Source organism: Coregonus clupeaformis, chromosome 13 (assembly GCF_020615455.1).
Source record: "Coregonus clupeaformis isolate EN_2021a chromosome 13, ASM2061545v1, whole genome shotgun sequence".
Classification (NCBI taxonomy): Eukaryota; Metazoa; Chordata; class Actinopteri; order Salmoniformes; family Salmonidae; genus Coregonus; species Coregonus clupeaformis.
Genome location: NC_059204.1, coordinates 9,642,248 through 9,666,926, shown reverse-complemented (window position 1 = coordinate 9,666,926; position 24,679 = coordinate 9,642,248). Strand labels below are relative to the sequence as shown.

The 24,679-nt window shown below is 46.5% G+C and overlaps 1 protein-coding gene and 1 non-coding gene across 2 annotated transcripts in view; both read left to right on the top strand.

Moving 5' to 3' along the window:
- The window catches only part of LOC121579186 (serine/threonine-protein phosphatase 2A 55 kDa regulatory subunit B beta isoform), a 107,184-nt gene that overhangs the window by 7,722 nt on the left and 74,783 nt on the right, over positions 1 to 24,679 (top strand). The window lies entirely within an intron of this gene.
- Positions 17,227 to 17,281, top strand: LOC121580381. The gene has a single exon (XR_006003040.1). It is a non-coding gene; the product is annotated as a U7 small nuclear RNA (small nuclear RNA).

Genomic DNA, 24,679 nt, shown 5'->3' with positions numbered 1-24,679 from the left:
TAACAGGTCTGTGAGAGACAGAATTCTTACTGGTTGGTAGGTGATCAAATACTTATGTCATGCAATAAAATGCAAATTAATTACTTAAAAATCATACAATGTGATTTTCTGGATTTTTGTTTTAGATTCCGTCTCTCACAGTTGAAGTGTACCTATGATAAAAATTACAGACCTCTACATGCTTTGTAAGTAGGAAAACCTGCAAAATCGGCAGTGTATCAAATACTTGTTCTCCCCACTGTATATATAATGAGGGAAAAAGTATTTGATCCCCTGCTGATTTTTGTATGTTTGCCCACTGACAAAGACATGATCAGTCTATATTTTTAATGGTAGGTTTATTTGAACAGTGAGAGACAGAATAACAACAACAAAATCCAGAAAAAGGCATGTCAAAAATGTTATAAATTGATTTGCATTTTAATGAGGGAAATAAGTATTTGACCCCTCTGCAAAACATGACTTAGTACTTGGTGGCAAAACCCTTGTTGGCAATCACAGAGGTCAGACGTTTCTTATAGTTGGCCACCAGGTTTGCACACATCTCAGGAGGGATTTTGTTCCACTCTTTGCAGATCTTCTCCAAGTCATTAAGGTTTCGAGGCTGACGTTTGGCAACTCGAACCTTCAGCTCCCTCCACAGATTTTCAATGGGATTAAGGTCTGGAGACTGGCTAGGCCACTCCAGGACCTTAATGTGCTTCTTCTTGAGCCACTCCTTTGTTGCCTTGGCCGTGTGTTTTGGGTCATTGTCATGCTGGAATACCCATCCACGACCCATTTTCAATGCCCTGGCTGAGAGAAGGAGGTTCTCACCCAAGATTTGACGGTACATGGCCCCGTCCATCATCCCTTTGATGCGGTGAAGTTGTCCTGTCCCCTTAGCAGAAAAACACCCCCAAAGCATAATGTTTCCACCTCCATGTTTGACGGTGGGGATGGTGTTTTTGGTGTCATAGGCAGCATTCCTCCTCCTCCAAACACGGCGAGTTGAGTTGATGCCAAAGAGCTCGATTTTGGTCTCATCTGACCACAACACTTTCACCCAGTTCTCCTCTGAATCATTCAGATGTTCATTGGCAAACTTCAGACGGCCCTGTATATGTGCTTTCTTGAGCAGGGGGACCTTGCGGGCGCTGCAGGATTTCAGTCTTCCACGGCGTAATAATAATATAAAATGCCATTTAGCAGATGCTTTTATCCGTCATGTGTGCATACATTTTTACGTATGGGTGGTCCCGAGGATCGAACCCACTACCCTGGCGTTACAAGTGCCATGCTCTACCAATTGAGCTACAGAGGACCACAATTGAGCTACAATTGTTTTCTTGGTGACTATGGTCCCAGCTGCCTTGAGATCATTGACAAGATCCTCCCGTGTAGTTCTGGGCTGATTCCTCACCGTTCTCATGATCATTGCAACTCCACGAGATGAGATCTTGCATGGAGCCCCAGGCCGAGGGAGATTGACAGTTCTTTTGTGTTTCTTCCATTTGCGAATAATCGCACCAACTGTTGTCACCTTCTCACCAAGCTACTTGGCGATGGTCTTGTAGCCCATTCCAGCCTTGTGTAGGTCTACAATCTTGTCCCTGACATCCTTGGAGAGCTCTTTGGTCTTGGCCATGGTGGAGAGTTTGGAATCTGATTGATTGCTTCTGTGGACAGGTGTCTTTTATACAGGTAACAAGCTAAGATTAGGAGCACTCCCTTTAAGAGTGTGCTCCTAATCTCAGCTCGTTACCTGTATAAAAGACACCTGGATTTTTTTGTTGTTATTCTGTCTCTCACTGTTCAAATAAACCTACCCTTAAAATTATAGACTGATCATGTCTTTGTCAGTGGGAAAACGTACAAAATCAGCAGGGGATCAAATACCTGTTTCCCTCACTGTATATGTGTGTGTGTCCTATATCAGGTGGTGTGGTAGGAAGGCCCGGAAAATCGTTGAAGACTCCAACCACCCAAGCCATAGACTATTCTCTCTGCTTCCGCATGGCAAGCGGTACCGGTGCATCAAGTCTGGTACCAACAAGATCTTGAACAGCTTCTATCCCCAGGCAAGAAGACTGAAACATAGCAAACAAAATAGCTATACAGACTATCTGAGTTAACCTTGTATCTTTTATTCAGCTTTTATTTTTATTTTTTGCACCCACAAGGCCCTACAGACTCTCACACACACACTCACTCCATCACCTGCTCACTCACACATAATATGCACATACATTTATACTGACTCTACACACCCACTCACATACTAGCTGCTGCTACTCTGTTTATCTTATGTCCTGTTGCCTAGACACCTTACCCCTATATATATATCTACCCCCATCACTCCAGTATCCCTGCACCTTGTAAATATGGTATTGGAACTGACCCTATATATTGTGCTTACTTACTTCTTGTGTTATTAATATTTCTTCTTATTTCTCATGTTTTTTTCTAGTATCACATTGTTATTGATTATTGCCTTGTTGGGTTTTGAGTTTGCAAGAAAGGCATTTCACTGTGCATGTGACATTAAAACTTGAAACACACACACACACACACACACACACACACAAAGTATGTACCCCCGGCCTCCATCAGCAGACCATGAGAAAAGGAGATCACTCTTGCTGAGGTCCAGTTTGCCACATCACACTGCAGCCGGACCCTATAGCCTGGAGGGAAGGAAGATGGACAGTATTTTGTGGCCATCACAGCGTGTCTGGGGGTAATGGACGCAGATACCCCTCTAGGGTCGGTCATCAATAGGGCCTGAATTACTGCCGAGGTCTGGGAGAAAAATATCCTATACCCCATGTGTGTTGCCCATGGAAGACCTGAAGCTATGATTTCTCTCTCTCTCTCTCTCTCTCTCTCTCTCTCTCTCTCTCTCTCTCTCTCTCTCTCTCTCTCTCTCTCTCTCTCTCTCTCTCTCTCTCTCTCTCTCTTTTCCCCCTCTCTCTCTCCATCTTTCTAGGGTAGATGTGGTTGCTCTGGTCGGATAAAGAGGGATGGGTTGAATATTTCAGACACTAAGCTGTGGCTGATTTCTTAGCCTTTGTGAACTCAGATTGCCTCAGCAGTGTGCTAGCTCATCCTTGTCTGGGCCCATCTGTAGGCCTCTCTCTGCCTCCTCTCTCTGCCTCCTCTCTCTCTCTCTCTCTCTGCATTCTCTCTCTCTCTCTCTCTCTCTCTCTCTCTCTGTGCCTCCTCTCTCTCTCTCTCTCTCTCTCTCTGCCTCCTCTCTCTCTCTCTCTCTCTCTCTCTCTCTCTCTCTCTCTCTCTGCCTCTCTCTACCTCCTCTTCCTCTTTCAACCTCTAGCAGTTCCCCCGTTGTCAGCCTGTGTGTTTCGGCCCGCTCCTGTGAGCCAAGATGAGCCACTCTTCAACCTACGGCCAGTGGGTGATGGTGATGTTGGCAGCCCCTCTTCCCCTTCTACCCCCTGGGTACAGCAGCATGGCCCCCTGGGTACAGCAGCCTGGCCCCCTGGGTACAGCAGCATGGCCCCCTGGGTACAGCAGCATGGCCCCCTGGGTACAGCAGCATGGCCCCCTGGGTACAGCAGCATGGCCCCCTGGGTCCAGCAGCATGGCCCCCTGGGTACAGCAGCATGGCCCCCTGGGTACAGCAGCATGGCCCCCTGGGTACAGCAGCATGGCCCCCTGGGTACAGCAGCATGGCCCCCTGGGTCCAGCAGCCAGGCCCCCTGGGTCCAGCAGCCAGACCCGCTGGGTCCAGCAGCCCAACCTCCCGGGTCTCAGCCGGACATGATGTAACAGCGGGATGCCAAGAGTGTGCAAAGCTGTCATCAAGGCAAAGGGTGGCTACTTTGAAGAATCTCAAATATAAAATATATTTTGATTTGTTTAACACATTTTTGGTTACTACATGATTCCATATGTGTTATTTCATAGTTTTGAGTAAGTGTAGATGCTGTGTTGCACACATGCTGAGGTCATGCTGAGGTCATGCTGAAAGGAGCGGAAGAGAGCAGGAACGAGGAGAAAATGAGTGAAGAACCAGAGAGAAGAAGAGATGGAGAGCCAACACCCTATCATCACACTACACCGTGAGGATATACTGGAAGAAGAGATGTAGAGACAACACCCTATCATCACACTACACTGTGAGGATATACTGGAAGAAGAGATGTAGAGACAACACCCTATCATCACGCTACACTGTGAGGATATACTGGAAGAAGAGATGTAGAGACAACACCCTATCATCACGCTACACTGTGAGGATATACTGGAAGAAGAGATGTAGAGACAACACCCTATCATCACGCTACACTGTGAGGATATACTGGAAGAAGAGATGTAGAGACAACACCCTATCATCACACTACACTGTGAGGATATACTGGAAGAAGAGATGTAGAGACAACACCCTATCATCACACTACACTGTGAGGATATACTGGAAGAAGAGATGTAGAGACAACACCCTATCATCACGCTACACTGTGAGGATATACTGGAAGAAGAGATGTAGAGACAACACCCTATCATCACGCTACACTGTGAGGATATACTGGAAGAAGAGATGTAGAGACAACACCCTATCATCACGCTACACTGTGAGGATATACTGGAAGAAGAGATGTAGAGACAACACCCTATCATCACACTACACTGTGAGGATATACTGGAAGAAGAGATGTAGAGACAACACCCTATCATCACACTACACTGTGAGGATATACTGGAAGAAGAGATGTAGAGACAACACCCTATCATCACACTACACTGTGAGGATATACTGGAAGAAGAGATGTAGAGACAACACCCTATCATCACACTACACTGTGAGGATATACTGGAAGAAGAGATGTAGAGACAACACCCTATCATCACACTACACTGTGAGGATATACTGGAAGAAGAGATGTAGAGACAACACCCTATCATCACACTACACTGTGAGGATATACTGGAAGAAGAGATGTAGAGACAACACCCTATCATCACGCTACACTGTGAGGATATACTGGAAGAAGAGATGTAGAGACAACACCCTATCATCACGCTACACTGTGAGGATATACTGGAAGAATAGATGTAGAGACAACACCCTATCATCACACTACACTGTGAGGATATACTGGAAGAAGAGATGTAGAGACAACACCCTATCATCACACTACACTGTGAGGATATACTGGAAGAAGAGATGTAGAGACAACACCCTATCATCACACTACACTGTGAGGATATACTGGAAGAAGAGATGTAGAGACAACACCCTATCATCACTCTACACTGTGAGGATATACTGGAAGAAGAGATGTAGAGACAACACCCTATCATCACGCTACACTGTGAGGATATACTGGAAGAAGAGATGTAGAGACAACACCCTATCATCACACTACACTGTGAGGATATACTGGAAGAAGAGATGTAGAGACAACACCCTATCATCACACTACACTGTGAGGATATACTGGAAGAAGAGATGTAGAGACAACACCCTATCATCACACTACACTGTGAGGATATACTGGAAGAATAGATGTAGAGACAACACCCTATCATCACACTACACTGTGAGGATATACTGGAAGAAGAGATGTAGAGACAACACCCTATCATCACACTACACTGTGAGGATATACTGGAAGAAGAGATGTAGAGACAACACCCTATCATCACACTACACTGTGAGGATATACTGGAAGAAGAGATGTAGAGACAACACCCTATCATCACACTACACTGTGAGGATATACTGGAAGAAGAGATGTAGAGACAACACCCTATCATCACACTACACTGTGAGGATATACTGGAAGAAGAGATGTAGAGACAACACCCTATCATCACACTACACTGTGAGGATATACTGGAAGAATAGATGTAGAGACAACACCCTATCATCACACTACACTGTGAGGATATACTGGAAGAAGAGATGTAGAGACAACACCCTATCATCACACTACACTGTGAGGATATACTGGAAGAAGAGATGTAGAGACAACACCCTATCATCACACTACACTGTGAGGATATACTGGAAGAAGAGATGTAGAGACAACACCCTATCATCACACTACACTGTGAGGATATACTGGAAGAAGAGATGTAGAGACAACACCCTATCATCACACTACACTGTGAGGATATACTGGAAGAAGAGATGTAGAGACAACACCCTATCATCACACTACACTGTGAGGATATACTGGAAGAAGAGATGTAGAGACAACACCCTATCATCACACTACACTGTGAGGATATACTGGAAGAATAGATGTAGAGACAACACCCTATCATCACACTACACTGTGAGGATATACTGGAAGAAGAGATGTAGAGACAACACCCTATCATCACACTACACTGTGAGGATATACTGGAAGAATAGATGTAGAGACAACAACCTATCATCACACTACACTGTGAGGATATACTGGAAGCCCCGTGTAGCTCAGTTGGTAGAGCATGGCGTTTGCAACACCAGGGTTGTGGGTTCGTTTCCCACGGGGGGCCAGTATGAAAAAAAATAAATAATATATATATATATATATATGTACAGTGGGGAGAACAAGTATTTGATACACTGCCGATTTTGCAGGTTTTTCTACTTACAAAGCATGTAGAGGTCTGTAATTTTTATCATAGGTACACTTCAACTGTGAGAGACGGAATCTAAAACAAAAATCCAGAAAATCACATTGTATGAATTTTAAGTAATTAATTAGCATTTTATTGCATGACATAAGTATTTGATCACCTACTAACCAGTAAGAATTCCGGCTCTCACAGACCTGTTAGTTTTTCTTTAAGAAGCCCTCCTGTTCTCCACTCATTACCTGTATTAACTGCACCTGTTTGAACTCGTTACCTGTATAAAATACACCTGTCCACACACGCAATCAAACAGACTCCAACCTCTCCACAATGGCCAAGACCAGAGAGCTGTGTAAGGACATCAGGGTTAAAATTGTAGACCTGCACAAGGCTGGGATGGGCTACAGGACAATAGGCAAGCAGCTTGGTGAGAAGGCAAGAACTGTTGGCGCAATTATTAGAAAATGGAAGAAGTTCAAGATGACGGTCAATCACCCTCGGTCTGGGGCTCCATGCAAGATCTCACCTCGTGGGGCATCAATGATCATGAGGAAGGTGAGGGATCAGCCCAGAACTACACGGCAGGACCTGGTCAATGACCTGAAGAGAGCTGGGACCACAGTCTCAAAGAAAACCATTAGTAACACACTACGCCGTCATGGATTAAAATCCTGCAGCGCACGCAAGGTCCCCCTGCTCAAGCCAGCGCATGTCCAGGCCCGTCTGAAGTTTGCCAATGACCATCTGGATGATCCAGAGGAGGAATGGGAGAAGGTCATGTGGTCTGATGAGACAAAAATAGGGCTTTTTGGTCTAAACTCCACTCGCCGTGTTTGGAGGAAGAAGAAGGATGAGTACAACCCCAAGAACACCATACCTACTGTGAAGCATGGGGGTGGAAACATCATGCTTTGGGGCTGTTTTTCTGCAAAGGGACCAGGACGACTGATCCGTGTAAAGGAAAGAATGAATGGGGCCATGTATCGTGAGATCTTGAGTGAAAACCTCCTTCCATCAGCAAGGGCATTGAAGATTAAACGTGGCTGGGTCTTTCAGCATGACAATGATCCCAAACACACCGCCCGGGCAACGAAGGAGTGGCTTCGTAAGAAGCATTTCAAGGTCCTGGAGTGGCCTAGCCAGTCTCCAGATCTCAACCCCATAGAAAATCTTTGGAGGGGAGTTGAAAGTCCGTGTTGCCCAGCGACAGCCCCAAAACATCACTGCTCTAGAGGAGATCTGCATGGAGGAATGGGCCAAAATACCAGCAACAGTGTGTGAAAACCTTGTGAAGACTTACAGAAAACGTTTGACCTGTGTCATTGCCAACAAAGGGTATATAACAAAGTATTGAGAAACTTTTGTTATTGACCAAATAGTAATTTTCCACCATAATTTGCAAATAAATTCATAAAAAATCCTACAATGTGATTTTCTGGATTTTTTCTCTCTCATTTTGTCTGTCATAGTTGACGTGTACCTATGATGAAAATTACAGGCCACTCATCTTTTTAAGTGGGAGAACTTGCACAATTGGTGGCTGACTAAATACTTTTTTCCCCCACTGTATATATGCACTAACTGTAAGTCGCTCTGGATAAGAGCGTCTGCTAAATGACTAAAATGTAAAATGAAGAAGAGATGTAGAGACAACACCCTATCATCACACTACACTGTGAGGATATACTGGAAGAAGAGATGTAGAGACAACACCCTATCATCACACTACACTGTGAGGATATACTGGAAGAAGAGATGTAGAGACAACACCCTATCATCACACTACACTGTGAGGATATACTGGAAGAAGAGATGTAGAGACAACACCCTATCATCACACTACACTGTGAGGATATACTGGAAGAAGAGATGTAGAGACAACACCCTATCATCACACTACACTGTGAGGATATACTGGAAGAAGAGATGTAGAGACAACACCCTATCATCACACTACACTGTGAGGATATACTGGAAGAAGAGATGTAGAGACAACACCCTATCATCACACTACACTGTGAGGATATACTGGAAGAAGAGATGTAGAGACAACACCCTATCATCACACTACACTGTGAGGATATACTGGAAGAAGAGATGTAGAGACAACACCCTATCATCACGCTACACTGTGAGGATATACTGGAAGAAGAGATGTAGAGACAACACCCTATCATCACACTACACTGTGAGGATATACTGGAAGAAGAAGAGATGGACAGGGGAAAACTGCTGTGGAAACAAAGTGTAACCACACACCATGATCGATTTGCTTTAGAAGAAGTGAGTGTTGGCTTAATTGCGGCCTTGTTTACCCTTGCTTTTCTATATCAGCTCCATTCGTTCTCTCTCGTTGGTAGCCTGTCTGTGGCGGGCTCAAGCATTTATTTTGCTACTTCCCATAATGTATTTTGCTTCAAGTGTAGAAGTTGTTCTGGTGGAGTGAGTGCCATCACATATCACATATCAGAGTTTTAGAATAATATTACAATACATTCTGTCCCCCAGAAGATGAGCATGGGAAATGTTAGTCACAGTAGCTAGCTATGATCAGAGAAAAGTTCAATTTATTTTCTATGATAACAGGTCATACTGACTGTTTTGCCAGTGCAGTCACACAAGGTAGTCATACATTCTGAACCCTTGTTAGTGAGGACCACATGAAAATGATCTATGAAAATGGAAAATGATTATTTTCTTTCATCTAAGTCTCAGAGAAATAAAAGTGTAAGATTTCCTTACAGAAGCACTCTGATCCAATGATTACTGTGCCAGAGTTTCTGAAATAACAACAGAAATGTGGCAAGGTCAGAGATATTGATTTGAGGAAATGGAAAAGGAAAAGGATATTAGCATATGTGATATAACCAGACTTGTTTCGTATCTGGGAAAGACATACTGGGCCCTTGGGAACTGAGCATCAATTAGTTATGTACACTACTGTTCAAAAGTTTGGGGTCACTTAGAAATGTCCTTGTTTTCGAAAGAAAAGCTATTTTTTTGTCCATTACATTAACATCAAATTGATCAGAAATACAGTGTAGACATTGTTAATGTTGTAAATGGCTATTGTAGCTGGAAACGGCTGATTTTTAATGGAATATCTACATAGGCGTACCGAGGCCCATTATCAGCAACCATCAGTCCAGTGTTCCAATGGCACGTTGTGTTTGCTAATCCATGTTTATAATTTTAAAAGGCTAATTGATCATTAGAAAAACCTTTTGCAATTATGTTAGCACAGCTGAAAACTGACTAGTTGAGTATCTGGAGCATCAGCAATTGTGGGTTCGATTACAGGCTCAAAATGACCAGAAACAAAGATCTTTCTTCTGAAACTCATCAGTCTATTCTTGTTCTGAGAAATGAAGGCTATTTCATGCAAGAAATTATCAAGAAACTGATGATCCCATACAACGCTGTGTACTACTCCCTTCACAGAACAGCGCAAACTGGCTCTAACCAGAATAGAAAGAGGAGTGGGAGGCCCTGGTGCACAACTGAGCAAGAGGACAAATACATTTAGAGTGTCTAGTTTGAGAAACAGACTCCTCACAGGTCCTCAACTGGAAGCTTCATTAAATAGTACCCGCAAAACACCAGTCTCAACGTCAACAGTGAAGAGACGACTCCGGGGTGCTGACCTTCTAGGCAGAGTTGCAAAGAAAAAGCCATATCTCAGACTGGCCAATAAAAAGAAAAGATTAAGATTGGCAAAAGAAAACAGACACTGGACAGGAAGATTGGAAAAAAGTGTTATGGACAGACAAATCGAAGTTTGAGGTGTTCGGATCACAAAGAAGAACATTTGTGAGACGTACACTAAATGAAAAGATGCTGGAGGAGTGCTTGATGCCAACTGTCAAGCATGGTAGAGGCAATATGATGGTCTGGGGGTGCTTTGGTGGTGGTAAAGTGGGAGATTTGTACAGGATAAAAGGGATCTGGAAGAAGGAAGGCTATCACTCCATTTTGCAATGCCATGCCATACCCTGTGGATGGCGCTTGATTGGATTAAATTTCCTCCTACAACAGGACAATGACCCAAAGGACAGCTCCAAACTATGCAATAACTATTTAGGGAAGAAGCAGTCAGCTGGTATTCTGTCTATAATGGAGTGGCCAGCACAGTCACCGGATCTCAACCCTATTGAGCTGTTGTGGGAGCAGCTTGACCGTATGGTACGTAAGAAGTGCCCATCAAGCCAATCCAACTTGTGGGAGGTGCTTCAGGAAGCATGGGGTGAAATCTCTTCAGATTACCTCAACAAACTGACAACTAGAATGCCAAAGGTCTACAAGGCTGTAATTGCTGCAAATGGAGGATTCTTTGACGAAAGCAAAGTTTGAAGGACACAATTATTATTTCAATTAAAAATCATTATTTCTAACCTTGTCAATGACTACATTTCCTATGCATTTTGCTATATTTCCTATTCAAACTCATTTAATGTATGTTTTCATGGAAAACAAGGACATTTCTAAGTGACCCCAAACTTTTGAACGGTAGTGTATGTGGTTAGAATATTTACACCAAAGCTTCAGCCGAGTTAATCATGTGAGCTTCTCTCGACTTCTCATGTCAGCTGAGCCACAGTCCACCGTTAGGCTATTCATTTAAACCAAAACTCTATGGTAGGACCCTTTATATGGTATTATGTGCAGAAGCAGCTGTTCAGATCCCTGAGGAGACACTTCACATCAGGAGAAATATTTAATTATATTGGTTTCAATCAATATCTATTTGTGCAGCACGGATGGGTAATGTAAAACATGGGGGCAATTTAAGCTGCTCTCGATAAAGGAGAGAGTGCCAAGCAACCAGGAATTGATGTGAGCTGTTGAAAGAAGAGCAGGGTTTTGACATGGAGCCACAGTTCTCAGCTCAGCCTATGGTCCTTGTTGTTATAGTGGTGTGATAAAATAACTGAAGTGTTTTGTATTGTGGCCCATTTTCAAATCAAATCAAATTGTATTTTTCACATGCGCCGAATACAAGTGTAGACTTTACCGTGAAATGCTTACTTACGAGCCCTTTCCCAACAATGCAGTTAAAAAGTATGAAAATAAACAAATAGATCAAATAAAATAGTAATACAATAAAATAACACAATAAAATAACAATAACAAGGCTATATACAGTCTATATACAAGGAGTACCGGTACTGAGTCAGTGTACTGGGGTACGAGGTAGTTGGGGTGATTGATTGAGGTAATATGTACATATAGGTTTGGTTAGGTGATTGATTGAGGTAATATGTACATGTAGGTAGGGGGTGAAAAGCAGAAAGTCTGGGTAGCTGTTTAATTAACTGTTCAGCAGTCTTATGGCTTTGGGGTAGAAGCTGTTCAGGAGCCTTTTGTTCCAGACTTGGCGCTACGGTACCGCTTGCCGTGCGTTAGCAGAGAGAACAGACAGTGACTTGGGTGGCTGGAGTCTTTGATAATGTTTAGGATCTTCCTCTGACACCGGCTGGTACAGAGTGAGCTCGGCCCCAGTGATGGAATGTATTTTAGCTCAGTAACACTGCTAACAGACACGTTACGTTGTGCATTGTCCTTTACAAGCAAATGTATTTCGATTAGCTTCCACCACCACGTTTGCCTGGCTGCGTTTGATAATGTTTGGGCCTTCATGTGTGTTTTTGCTCTGATGAAAGGAAAACACAGGGCAAGTCTCTCCCAGGCTCTCTGCTGCACCTCCTGGTGCTCAGCCTCACACCGATCAGCTGACGGAAGGAAGCATGCGCTCTGATCATCTGACAGAGAAAGAAATAGGAGAACTTGCCAGAGAGATGATTCACAGAAATACATGTTTCCTTCCCTTGTCTGCATAGCTTCCCACCCACAGTTGTTTTTGTGTGTTTTTTGTTGTTGTTGCTGGGCAGCTTGTCAAAAAGCGTTTGGAATTGAGGAGGGAGGTTGAAAGTATCTCAGCAGCAACAGATGATAAGCATGCATTTGGTAGTAATGAGTGCCTTCATTTACAGCACTGTCGAGTTTTCCGTTTTAGGAAGGCTTAAAAATATATATATATATCTCTGTGATTTTGTGGTGCTTTGCCTCTGAAACCAAATGCAGTGATAATTAAACACAGTATTTCTGCTTGTGTCATGAAGATGATACCCATTTGGTTCCTGGCCAGTCATGCAGCCTTCAATTAAATTCCTATTTAGCTAGTGAGCAGAAACAGCTTTACTTTTCCCTGCCTGTCATAAGATGTAGATCATGTTCTGCTCCTAGCTGTGCTGCAGACCGGGTTGGGTTCATTTCCCTGCCTGTCATAAGATGTAGATCATGTTCTGCTCCTAGCTGTGCTGCAGACCGGGTTGGGTTCAATCTGCAGTAGCTACACTACAGGATGAACAGGAGTGGTGCCTCCCACACATTTAGAAGGGAGGGGCCCTTTGCTCACAGATCTATTTTAGCCTATTTAACCTTAGCGAGGTTTTCTAAAGATTACCTGGGTTAGGCTCACAAAAGCAGAACTATTGGATAATATCAGTATTTATAAGTATATATTTACATACATTTATTGCATAGCAGAAGCAAAAGTTCTATGCAATTCAGGTTAACTTTTAGAACCATTCAGCCAGTGATTTGTTGTTTTGGCAAACTGGACACTTTTTACATGTTCTAAATAAACACGTTTTACGTGTTCTAAATAAACACGTTTTACGTGTTCTAAATAAACACGTTTTACGTGTTCTAAATAAACACGTTTTACGTGTTCTAAATAAACACGTTTTACGTGTTCTAAATAAACACGTTTTACGTGTTCTAAATAAACATGTTTTACGTGTTCTAAATAAACACGTTTTACAAGTTCTAATGAAGGAGACTGCATGCAGACCTATTCTCTGAATGGGGATAAGAGAGCTGTGACAATGGCAGTGGGCTCTGTGTATGTTAGGCAGTTCAGAGTTGCCCTCTGGCACTCTCTGACCCCAGTGGATGAAAGCGGACATGTAATTTGCAGGGTGAATTCGCTGACTGACAGGGCAAACGAATGGAGCCCAATAATAGCTCTGCGGGTCTGGCTGTAACATTAGTCCCATCTCTAGGCTTTGTTTCAGTCTCTCTCTCTTTCTGTGTGATTTATTGTGTAATCACCAGGGTGCTTCAGCTCCACAGCACCAGGGAGGGCACAGCAACCTCCTCCCTCGGCTCACGGCAGCTCCATTCATCCTGGAGGAGGAGAGAGGAGGAGCTGGGCTGAGAAAGGAGAGGAGGAAATGTGTGGCAGGAGAGAGGAGAGTAGCTGGGTAGGCTGTGGATGAATAGAGGGATATGAGGAGGAGAGAAGAGGAGAGAGGAGGAGAGAGTTGCCCATGGGGCGGAACTAGAGAAAGTTGTCAGGGATATGAGGAGGAGAGAGGAGGAAAGAGTTGCCCATGGGGCGGAACTAGAGAAAGTTGTCAGCGATATGAGGAGAGAGGTGTCCCATGGGGCCTAACTAGAGAGAGTTGTCAGGGATATGTGTTAAAGGCTACTATTCTTCACTTTTGAAGCACCGACTTTGTCCCAATATCCTATCTAGCCTGCAATTTATTATGCATGGCCAATAAATCATTTAGTAGTGTGCAAATGTAGCGTAGATATTGGGTTACGGAGACCAGCAGCACTAACCCCTTTGTCCTTCTCAAAGAAGGAGAGCATCAGTCCCTGTGATTCCTCTGATGTTCCATATTTAGAGCCTCTTCAGGCACCTTTTAAAGAGCTATGGGCTGCTGCCCATGTGACTCAGAGGCTGGGTGAGATCTTCTGCCTCCCTCCTCTCTCTATCTGCTGTCCTTTCCCCCTACTGCCCTCTCTCCCTCCCTCCCTCCCTACCGACCTCCCTCCCTACCGCCCTTCCGCCCTCCCTCTCTCCCTCCCTCCCTACTGCCCTCCCTCCCTCCCTCCCTACTGCCCTCCCTCCCTCCCTCCCTCCCTACTGCCCTCCCTCCCTCCCTCCCTACTGCCCTCCCTCCCTCCCTCCCTCTCTACCGCCTCCCTCCCTCCCTACTGCCCTCCCTCCCTCCCTCCCTCCCTCCCTCCCTCCCTCCCTCCCTCCCTCCCTCCCTCCCTCCCTCCCTCCCTCCCTCCCTCCCTCCCTCCCTCCCTACTGCCCTCCCTCTCTCCCTACTGCCCTCCCTCCCTCCCTACCGCCCTCCCTACTGCCCTCCCTCTCTCCCTACCGCCTCCCTCCCTCCCTACCGCCTCCCTCTCTCCCTACCGCCCTCCCTCCCTCCCTACCGCCCTACTGCCCTCCTTACCGCCCTCCCTCCCTCCCTACTGCCCTCCCTCCCTCCCCTACCGCCTCCCTACTGCCCTCCCTCTCTCCCTACCGCCCTCCCTCCCTCCCTACCGCCCTCCCTCTCTCCCTACCGCCCTCCCTCCCTCCCTCCCTCCCTCCCTACCGCCCTACTGCCCTCCTTACCGCCCTCCCTCCTCCCCTACCGCCTCCCTCCCTACCGCCTCCCTCCCTCCCTACCGCCCTCCCTCCTCCCTACCGCCCTCCTCCCTCCCTACCGCCCTACTGCCCTCCTTACCGCCCTCCCTCCCTCCCTACCGCCTCCCTCCCTACCGCCCTCCCTCCTCCCTACCGCCCTCCCTCCTCCCTACCGCCCTCCCTCCCTCCCTACTGCCCTCCCTCCCCTCCATCCCTCCCTCTGCCTCCTCCCTTTGGGGAATGACTCACATTGTAGCTGGCTTGTATAACATGCAGTAGCATTGGGGTAGGGCGCGAAGGGGAGGGCAGGCTAGCACAGCACATTGAGTCAGCCAGGAGGAGACTCTGTGACACAGAACACACACACACACACACACACACTCACATATACACACACACACACACAGTAGAGAGATGGACACATGCATGAGCATATTCAGGGTCAGACACTTTTACAAACACGTGCAGTACACAAAGCAACCTTTAACTGACAGTGACATAGTTATAGTCAAAGATTAGTTACATGTACGTCATTGCCTATACAATTACATAAATATAAAATTAATAGTCATAAGTCAGATTTTGCACTTATTGGAATGTTGTTTGTGTTGTGTGTTCACTGTTCAATCGTGTGTGTGCGTAGTGTTTATCAGATAGGAAGGCTCCCTGCTGCATGGTAGAACTCTAAGCAGAGGCTGGGATTTCCACGCTGGTTCCCATGAGATCCTACGTCCTTGCCTCAGTCAGTGTGTATTTGCCGTTATGGAGGTGGCCTGGTGATTGAGCCGTGGCTCTGCTGAACCCTAAACCAGTCAGGTCTGTCTCATGTCTGCTTAGGCTGAGACAGTAGGTAGTAAATCGTTTAGGAAGTTCTTTCTATATATTCTCCTTTGTGGATTCTTTCCTTCCCTGCTGTGGAGGGGTGGGCTGGGGTTATCCCTGCAGGGCTGAGCAGGAGGCAGGATGGAAGGACGTGGGGCTGTGGGCCGTGGGAGGTCAGGCTCAATCTGGGACTGGAGAACCAGATACATGCAGCAGATGCTTCTCTTCTCCACATGTCACCCATATGGGAAGAACTCTGAGGTTTCTAGAAAACCACAACACTCCCCATTCACAAACAAACAATGCTAGGATTTTGGTATCATAGTGTCTTACTTCTCAGGTGATCAGGTTAACCTGGTCTGTAAATGCACTGCAGTGCATTTACACTGCAGTGCATTTAGGGAAGTTGGCTAGTTTGATTGGTTGGAAGGAGGAGGTGCTACCCAGACTCCTTGGGAAATAACAATAACCGTGACCTCACTCATTAACATGACATTTACTTTATTTCACCTCCCTTGCCAAGTTCCTCCCATTGTTTGCTGACTAGATTCTGACATGCAAAGCTGGCCTTAAATCCTTGCTAATGCTCTTACTGCTAATGTGGAACTGTATCAGTCTCTCTGAACCTGTGTGGTAGTCAGTCTAGATTTTGACAGAACAGGATTACTCAGGTGTGCAATGAAAGGCTTGTTTTCAGCAGGAGAGGAGTGAGGAGGAGTTATTTTGAGACTTTGAGGCCAGTTCTCTGTTACCCACGGAGCCCACCAGTAAAGATCTGTCTGTCTAGACTCTAGACGCCCCCATGAGCCCTCGCTCCACTCCATAGATTCAGCAGCTCGCCTCACACCCACATGAAGAAAGACTACAGTTTACTATAGAATACTACAGTACTTACTATAGAATTCTATAGTAAACTGTAGTATACTGTAGAATACTATACTGCACACTATAGTATCCCTCGATCATGTGTAGTACTACTATAGAATGTTGTAGTATACTGTTGAATACTACAGTAAATACCACAGTATTATCCGGGGGGAAAACACTGTAGTCAATACTACAGTGATGACTGCAGAAACGCAATTTGTGCCACCCATAAGTGAGAAACCTACATCCCAAGTATAGACCATATTGTGTTCCCTACAGCTTATACAAAAGAGCAGAAGCTCTGAGCTATCAGTAGTGGTCCTCTGTAGCTCAGCTGGTAGAGCACGGCGCTTGTAACGCCATGGTAGTGGGTTCGATCCCCGGGACCACCCATACACAAAAAAAAATTATGCACCCATGACTGTAAGTCGCTTTGGATAAAAGCGTCTGCTAAATGGCATATTATTATTATTATTATTATTATTATTATTATTATTAGTTCAGACCCCAGTCCTACCTACCTACAGGTTATGGAAAATTTGCTCTTTTAGTATTTCTCCATTAGGTTTCCTTAAGGAGAAAGCCTCCACTTCAATGTCAAAGATAATAAAACAATAACACTATAGTAAATACTATGGTATACCAAAGTAATGACTGCAAAAACACTAATACTACAGTATACTACAATCCACAAAAACACTTCATGCATTACTATAGTATATACTACAGTTTTCTTTTACTACAGTATTTATACAATCGTTAACTGTAAATACTACAGTATACTACAGTATATACTACAGTAAATACTACTACGGTAAAGTCTGCAAAAACACTACAGTGAATACTGTAGTATTTATACCATAGTGTACTATAGTATTTTTTTATGTGGTGATGCCAACAACAGACCAGTATTGATTCAGACTGGAGTTATTTCCTCTCACCACTGCACTTTTTGGGGAAACTTTTCTGCCTCTCTGCAGTCGCCTCAAAAGCAGGGCTCTCTGTCTTTTTCACTGTAAAGTCGGGAAACAAAGAGACGGGTGGAAACAGCACTGTGAATACGAAGCCACGACTTGAATAATAGCCTAGATGTTTTTATGAATGTTTCAAGGGTTTTCTGATGCTGCTGAAACATGTTCTTCTGAGCTTTGATTAATGGTGTTGTGGCATTTATTTTACTGATCGGTTCCTTTCTTACATTAAAAGCAAATACCCATGTGAGTGAGTGAGTGAGTGAGTGAGTGAGTGAGTGAGTGAGTGAGTGAGTGAGTGAGTGAGTGAGTGAGTGAGTGAGTGAGTGAGTGAGTGAGTGAGTGAGTGAGAGAGAGAGAGAGAGAAAAAACACCCTCTTCCTCCTTGTTAGCCAACTTTAAATGTCACACATTTGGCCTTTTCCTTATTTCAATACCTCTACCACATTATAAACATACTGACAGTAAATTCCAACCCAACCTTTCACACAGACATTCCAACAGAGACATTAAAGGCATTAACCTGGCGCACACAGAAAACACATGAATCACAGTTTTACTCATGACACAGAAAGGACACCCCTTTCCGACTCCCGGTGCCAACCAGCTGTTAGTGGCCAAGGCTCCATGTAGAATCCTCCACTGGAGGTCCTCTGACCTCTTTGGTACTGGGAGTTTGTATAATATAATAATATGCCATTTAGCAGACGCTTTTATCCAAAGCGACTTACAGTCATGTGTGCATACATCTTTACGTATGGGTGGTCCCGGGGATCGAACCCACTACCCTGGCGTTACAAGCGCCATGCTCTACCAATTGAGCTACAGCCCCCTCCATCTAAAACCCACCATACACTCCTCCACACATACATTTACATTTACATTTACGTCATTTAGCAGACGCTCTTATCCAGAGCGACTTACAAATTGGTGCATTCACCTTATAGCCAGTGGGATAACCACTTTACAATGTGTTTTTTTTTTTTTTTTTTTTTTGGGGGGGGGGTTGGGGTAAGGGAGGGGTAGAAGGATTACTTTATCCTATCCCAGGTATTCCTTAAAGAGGTGGGTGTTCAAATGTCTCCGGAAGGTGGTGAGTGACTCCGCTGTCCTGGCGTCGTGAGGGAGCTTGTTCCACCATTGGGGTGCCAGAGCAGCGAACAGTTTTGACTGGGCTGAGCGGGAACTATGCTTCCGCAGAGGAAGGGGAGCCAGCAGGCCAGAGGTGGATGAACGCAATGCCCTCGTTTGGGTGTAGGGACTGATCAGAGCCTGAAGGTACGGAGGTGCCGTTCCCCTCACAGCTCCATAGGCAAGCACCATGGTCTTGTAACAGATGCGAGCTTCAACTGGAAGCCAGTGGAGTGTGCGGAGGAGGGGGTGACGTGAGAGAACTTGGGAAGGTTGAACACCAGACGGGCTGCGGCATTCTGGATGAGTTGTAGGGGTTTAATGGCACAGGCAGGGAGCCCAGCCAACAGCGAGTTGCAGTAATCCAGACGGGAGATGACAAGTGCCTGGATTAGGACCTGTGCCGCTTCCTGTGTAAGGCAGGGTCGTACTCTCCGAATGTTGTAGAGCATGAACCTACAGGATCGGGTCACCGCCTTGATGTTAGCGGAGAACGACAGGGTGTTGTCCAGGGTCACGCCAAGGCTCTTCGCACTCTGGGAGGAGGACACAACGGAGTTGTCAACCGTGATGGCGAGATCATGGAACAGGCAGTCCTTCCCGGGAGGAAGAGCAGCTCCGTCTTGCCGAGGTTCAGCTTGAGGTGGTGATCCGTCATCCATACTGATATGTCTGCCAGACATGCAGAGATGCGATTCGCCACCTGGTTATCAGAAGGGGGGAAAGGAGAAGATTAGTTGTGTGTCGTCAGCGTAGCAATGATAGGAGAGGCCATGTGAGGATATGACAGAGCCAAGTGACTTGGTGTATAGCGAGAATAGGAGAGGGCCTAGAACTGAGCCCTGGGGGACACCAGTGGTGAGAGCACGTGGTGCGGAGACAGCTTCTCGCCACGCCACTTGGTAGGAGCGACCGGTCAGGTAGGACGCAATCCAAGAGTGAGCCGCGCCGAAGATGCCCAGCTCGGAGAGGGTGGAGAGGAGGATCTGATGGTTCACAGTATCAAAGGCAGCAGACAGGTCTAGAAGGACAAGAGCAGAGGAGAGAGAGTTAGCTTTAGCAGTGCGGGAGAGCCTCCGTGACACAGAGAAGAGCAGTCTCAGTTGAATGACCAGTCTTGAAACCTGACTGGTTTGGATCAAGAAGGTCATTCTGAGAGAGATAGCAAGAGAGTTGGCTAAAGACGGCACGCTCAATAGTTTTGGAGAGAAAAGAAAGAAGGGATACTGGTCTGTAGTTGTTGACATCAGAGGGATCGAGTGTTGGTTTTTTGAGAAGGGGTGCAACTCTCGCTCTCTTGAAGGCGGAAGGGACATAGCCAGCGGTCAAGGATGAGTTGATCAGTGAGGTGAGGTAGGGGAGAAGGTCACCGGAGATGGTCTGGAGAAGAGAGGAGGGGATAGGGTCAAGCGGGCAGGTTGTTGGGCGGCCTGCAGTCACAAGTCGCAAGATTTTATCTGGAGAGAGAGGGGAGAAAGAAGTCAAAGCATAGGGTAGGGCAGTGTGAGCAGGACCAGCAGTGTCATTTGACTTAACAAACGAGGATCGGATGTCGTCAACCTTCTTTTCAAAGTGGTTGACGAAGTCATCCACAGAGAGGTAGGAGGGGGGGGGGGATTCAGCAGGGAGGAGAATGTGGCAAAGAGCTTCCTAGGGTTAGAGGCAGATGCTTGGAATTTAGCGTGGTAGAAAGTGGCCTTAGCAGCAGAAACAGATGAAGAAAATGTAGAGAGGAGGGAGTGAAAAGATGCCAGGTCCGCAGGGAGTCTAGTTTTCTTCCATTTCCGCTCAGCTGCCCGGAGCTCTGTTCTGTGAGCTCGCAATGAGTCATCAAGCCACGGAGCTGGAGGGGAGGACCGAGCCAGCCGGGAGGATAGGGGACATAGAGAGTCAAGGGATGCAGAAAGGGAGGAGAGGAGGGTTGAGGAGGCAGAATCAGGAGATTGGAGGGAGAAGGATTGAGCAGAGGGAAGAGATGATAGGATGGAAGAGGAGAGAGTAGCGGGAGAGAGAGAGCGAAGGTTGCGACGGCGCATTACCATCTGTGTAGGGGCAGAGTGAGTAGTGTTGGAGGAGAGCGAGAGAGAAAAGGATACAAAGTAGTGGTCGGAGACATGGAGGGGAGTTGCAGTGAGATTAGTAGAAGAACAGCATCTAGTAAAGATGAGGTCAAGCGTATTGCCTGCCTTGTGAGTAGGGGGGGACGGTGAGAGGGTGAGGTCAAAAGAGGAGAGGAGTGGAAAGAAGGAGGCAGAGAGAAATGAGTCAAATGTAGACGTAGGGAGGTTGAAATCCCCCAGAACTGTGAGGGGTGAGCCATCCTCAGGAAAGGAACTTATCAAGGCGTCAAGCTCATTGATGAACTCTCCAAGGGAACCTGGAGGGTGATAGATGACAAGGATATTAAGCTTAAATGGGCTAGTGACTGTGACAGCATGGAATTCAAATGAGGAGATAGACAGATGGGTTAGGGGAAAAATTGAGAATGTCCACTTGGGAGAGATGAGGATTCCTGTGCCACCACCCCGCTGACCAGATGCTCTCGGGGTATGCGAGAACACATGGTCAGACGAGGAGAGAGCAGTAGGAGTAGCAGTGTTTTCAGTGGTAATCCATGTTTCCGTCAGCGCCAAGAAGTCGAGGGACTGGAGGGTAGCATAGGCTGGGATGAAGTCTGCCTTGTTGGCAGCAGAACGGCAGTTCCAGAGGCTGCCTGAGACCTGGAACTCCAGGTGGGTGGCATACCCCCTGCCACTGATGTGCCTTCACTCTTGTTAGGCTCCTAATGTTCCTTACCTTAGTACAGAGGTTGTATAGGGCTTTACCTCCCACCCCCTCAAACTCCCCCAGGCTCGGAGTGTTAAACTCTAACAAGTCCACCAGACCCCCTTGCCAGTCCCCAGTCTCTGCCGTCACCTGCAGTGGCGGAAACATTGGTGGCCCCTCCCACTTTGGCCGCTCAAACACCCCCCTTACCGGCTCAGACAGTGCCTCCTGGACTTCCCCCAGGAATCTCTCCAGCAGCCTAAGAGATGTTAGTTCTGTTTGTTGTGCTAGGACTTCTGGGGTTTTCCACCCCTCCTCTCCCAGCAGTCGCAGGTCACCCAGCCTTAGTAATCCCGCTGCCATCAGTCGCCTCTGCAGGGTGGCCGACTGAACCGATATCAAAAGGATGGCTGGGTTGTGGAAGATAGGCTCCTCCCACACCCACAGCCCTGGCGCCACACCCCCTTCTCGTGTGGGCCTTTGCAGCTGCCAGGCCGTCAGCACCGCAGAGTAAAAATCAGAGAGACCTGCTGTACTCAGCCTCATGAAGAATAGCTACTGGTCCAACACTAATTCGCCAGCTCTCCTCAGGAGCATGCTGGTTCCCTCCATCTGACATCAGTATGGTACAGCAGTCTCTGCGCCGCCTTTAGTCGGAATGCAGCCACCCTGCTCTCCAGTTCCACCAGGCCCTGTCCTCCTTCGTTTACGGACATATACAACACAGCCGCCCTCAGCCAGTGATGGCCCGACCTGAAAAAATCCACCAGCTTGCGTTGCAGGTCTGCGAGCAGGGGGTTTGAGGACAGCCAGTGTTATGATGAGTTTCTAGTATTGAGAAGTGAGAATGCAAGAATTTACTTAGACATTCTGTGGAGATTTTACCAAGTATTTATTTGATCACGAGCTCGTGGGTTCATCTAACAAACGGACATAGCCTTGCCCCCTTGTCAGTTGAACTGCCCACACACACAAATCTCACAGCTTTTATACTCTTGGTTATCCTTCCTTTCACATATATCTGGCAACCATCATGGGCACTCCCTTTCTCTGTTGCTATTACCCTTTGCCCCAAGTCAGTATATCCTGTCCATCCATCATACTATCATAAACATCACTAATCTCCTTTGACATAAGGAATGTAGACTCCATGGCCCCAAACCACTTATCTAGTAACTCTTCCCTGGTCCACACAATACTATGACATGACATCATTACAGCCAGTTTATGCCACAGGGAAGATGCCACCAGGTTGTTGATTATCAGCACCCTCCCTCTATATGACACTTGGGACAGGAGCCACCTCCACCTGGCCAGTCTTGACACCACTGCCTGTGACAGCCCCTCCCAGTTCTTCCTGACCCACCTCTCCGAGCCCAAAATGTTAAGCCCTTCACAACCCCACTGCAAACCCCCTGGAAGCAGAGGGACCCTATCCCCCCATGCCTCACATAACAGAGCTTTGCTCTTGCCTTAGTTTACTTCAGACTAGTCTCTAGTGCCTGCATATCCTGACCATCCCTGACCATCACAGAAACGTAATCTGCATACGCTGACACTGCTATGCCTGTCCAGCACACTCCCTGCAGTCTCCTGCGTAGCAGGCCCAAAAAAGGCTCAATGGCTAGTGTATATAACTGCCCCGATAGAGGGCATCCTTGTCTAATGCCCCGCCTCACCCAGACTGGCCTACTGAGACCCCCTCCCACCTTGACCATACATGACGCCCCTGCATACAACATCTTCACACAGGCCAAAAACCTTTCCCCAAACACAGACATCACATTAAACAGATACTCACGCAACACGCAAAAGAAGTCCAGTCCAATTATTCCCCAGAATTTTGTATAAATCTCCACTGGGAGTCCATCAACCCCCGGTGCATGGCCGGGGGACATCTGCGTTACAGCCTCTCATTTTTCATAGCATGTTGTACTGATCTTACAAATGTTCCCAGATCGCAAAAAAGCCTCAAGATTAACTTTTTTCCCATTAGTCTCATTCAGGAACCTTGACAGTTCCCTCACCGTGTACTTTGACCCCTCTGCCTGACTGGCTCTCAGCTCTGGACCCTTTGAGGAGGAGTCTGAAAAGAAATCCTCCTCATCGTCCTCTTCCTCAGACTCACCTTCCTCATCTCCATCTCCCATCCTGACCACCTGCCCCTTTCTCTCTAGTCAGGGCCTCCCCCTCAGCACCAGGCAAAGGTTCCTTGGTGCCTTTGACCACACCAGCCTCTCCCCTCCCACCTCCTTTCTTCTCCCCCTTTTACCTCTTCCGCATGACACCCTCCTCCACCCCCCCAGTCGCTTACCCTTCCCCACTATACTCTCCTCATCCACTAGCATAACCTGACTAGGCCCAGCCTCATTTACACCACCATCCATAACATGACTAGACCCTGTCTCAGCTACACCAGCATCCATAACATGACTAGACCCAGCCTCATCTACACCACCATCTATAGCATGACTAGGCCCAGCCTCTGCTGTGTGTAATGAGGAATCACTGGCACATCATGTGAATCTCTCAATAAAGTTGTTCTACAAATTTGATGCCATTATGTGTTTTCTTCTACCTCCTCAGTCTTTCTCTCCTCCACATAGTTCAAAAATACTTTAACACAATGTCGCGTTCCAATCCAACCCCCTCATAGTGTGTTCAGGAAGCTGTGTGGTCAATGTAGCTAAAAATAGTGTCCTGGCCAGTACACTCTGCTGATTTCCCCTAACATAGCACTTTTTCCTGATGAATCTGTATCTGGGAGCTCTGTAGGAGTGTCTGTGTGTGTGTAGATGTGCGTGAAATGCATGGTTGGGGAGCAGTGATAAACTCAGTTCTTGTCCTCTTCCACGGTGCCGCTCGGACATTATTAAACAAGATGGGTTTGTGTTATCAGGGCGGCTGGGCTCTCATGCAGCACCATGACCCCTGACCCCTTGCGTTTGAAAGCCACACTGGTTTATTCTCTCTCTCGTGCTCTCTCTTTCTCTCTCGTGCTCTCTCTTCCTCATTCTCTCTCACTCTCTCTCTTTCTCGCTCTCTTTCTCTCTCTCTCTCGCTCTCTCTCTCTCTCTCTCTCTCTCTCTCTCTCTCTCTCTCTCTCTCTCTCTCTCTC